This window comes from Perca fluviatilis, chromosome 18 (assembly GCF_010015445.1).
Source record: "Perca fluviatilis chromosome 18, GENO_Pfluv_1.0, whole genome shotgun sequence".
NCBI lineage: Eukaryota > Metazoa > Chordata > Actinopteri > Perciformes > Percidae > Perca > Perca fluviatilis.
Window position 1 is genome coordinate 33840671 of NC_053129.1, and position 2500 is coordinate 33843170.

Genomic DNA, 2500 nt, shown 5'->3' on the forward strand with positions numbered 1-2500 from the left:
CTACTAGATGCTAATGGCGTTTTGAGCTAACGTTAGCAATCAAGTAGCCTACTAGATGCTAATGGCGTTTTGAGCTAACGTTAGCAATCAAGTAGCCTACAAGGTTCTAATGGCGGTTTGAGCTAACGTTAGGAATCAAGTAGCCTACTAGATGCTAAAGGTGGTTTGAGCTAACGTTAGCAATCAAGTAGCCTACAAGATGCTAATGGCGTTTTGAGCTAACGTTAGCAATCAAGTAGCCTACTAGATGCTAATGGCGGTTTGAGCTAACGTTAGCAATGAAGTAGCCTACAAGATGCTAATGGCGTTTTGAGCTAACGTTAGCAATCAAGTAGCCTACTAGATGCTAATGGCATTTTTAGCAACCAAACAATCATAGATAGCTAAAACGTTTTAGAAATGACTGCTAGCTACAAGTTAGCAATCAGACACAACAAAGGCTGTCACTTGAATGGCGTTTTGAGCTAACGTTAGCAACCAAACAATCATAGATAGCTAAAACGTTTTAGAAATGATTTCCATCTTCTGTTATTGTTTGTAAAGAGAAAAGTTTATTATTTTACAGAGTTCACAAATTTCAGTAAGACACGTTATGCCGAGAGGGAGGTCTTCCCTGTAACTTTTGATTTTGACCATCCTTTGCTCAGGTTTCACATCTTTTTTTTTTTCCATTTCTGTCAGTCACATGTCTGTGAAAAGTTGTTCGAAAGTTGTTCGGTTTGTTTAGACTTCTCTGAAATCTTCTCTGGATGTTTAAAGTCCTCCCTTCGAGGGAGAACAGGTGGCATTCCTCCACACGATCTGCACTTTAATCAGATTCTTTTCATTTCTGATGGGACGAATTCCCTCAATGCGTCGACCTCCCCCCTTTTCCTCGAGGGGGAGGGGTGAGAGGGGTGAGAGGAGGTGAAGAGGGGTCTTTGTTGGTGGAGAATGGGAGGGGTGGGGGCCGACAGATGGCCGATAGGACTCCCAAGACAAAAGTGGAAGGTAGACTCTCTCTCAGTCTGAGCGGCAAGACACAAAACATAGGGAGGACAGAGGAGGGAGTGGGGGAGGGAGGGAGGGAGGACAGAGGAGGAGTGGGGGCAGAGGAGGGAGGGAGGTGGGAGGAGGGAGGGAGGGGGGACAGAGGAGGGAGGGAGGTGGGGGAGGGAGGGAGGGAGGACAGAGGGGAGGGAGGGAGGGGCAGAGGGAGGTGGGGAGGGAGGGAGGGAGGACAGAGGAGGGAGGGAGGGAGGTGGGGAGGGAGGGAGGGAGGACAGAGGAGGGAGGGAGGGAGGTGGGGAGTCAGGGACTGTTGCACACCGCTCAACCTTTACTGATGCTATGGGAGCGAGAGTTATAACTTTTCGTTTCACTCTTAGGGTGCACTCACAGTTGTACACTTTTTTACTTAGTGTCTTCATTAATCAGAGGTGTGTTTTGGGGCGTAACATGCAATCAACCAATCAGAGATCATCTCCCATTCATCAACCAATCAGAGATCATCTCCCATTCCCTTTAAAAGCCAGGTGCGTTTGGACCTTGGAGCATTGTTGTTATGATGTAGGATTTACACCCTAATATATTTATTAGTAATCTTCTGTGTGTGTATTGTTGTTATGTATTATTGTACTGTGTGCCTGTATTGTAACAAGCATGGTGTGTATTGCTGTGCACGAGCCTAGGAGCATTTTACTAATGCTCTGTTAAAATAACAATGAAATGCTGGTTATTGACTTTAGACCAGGTTTTGTTGGTCAATGGTGCCATCACTTCTTCCCCAGATGAAATATACAGAATGCACTGAAGACACACCTCCCTGTAAAGACCTCCCCAATATATATAATATATATATATAATATATATATAAGATATATATATATATAGTATATATATATATATATATATATATATATATATATAAGATATATATATATATATTATATATATATATATATATATATATATATACTGATATATATAAGATTATATATATATAAAGATATATATATATATATGTGATATATATATATGTGTGTATATATATATATATGTATATATTATATATATATATATATATATATATGATGTGTATATGTATATATATATGTATATGATGTATATATATATGTGGTATATATATATGTAAAGTTAATATATATATATGATGTATATGTATATGGATTAATATATATGATATGTATATATATGTATATATATGATATATATATATGCATAATATTTATATGTATATATGGTGTATATATGTATATGTGTTGTATATATGGACATATATGTATATGTATAATATGTATATATATATATATGTATATATTTGTTATGTATATATTGTATGTATATGTTGTGTATATATGTATATATATATGTTTGTATATATATATTATATATATACTGTGTATATATATATGTGTATATATATGATGTATATATATGATATATATATATATGGTATATATATATATATAATATATATTGATATATATATATATATATA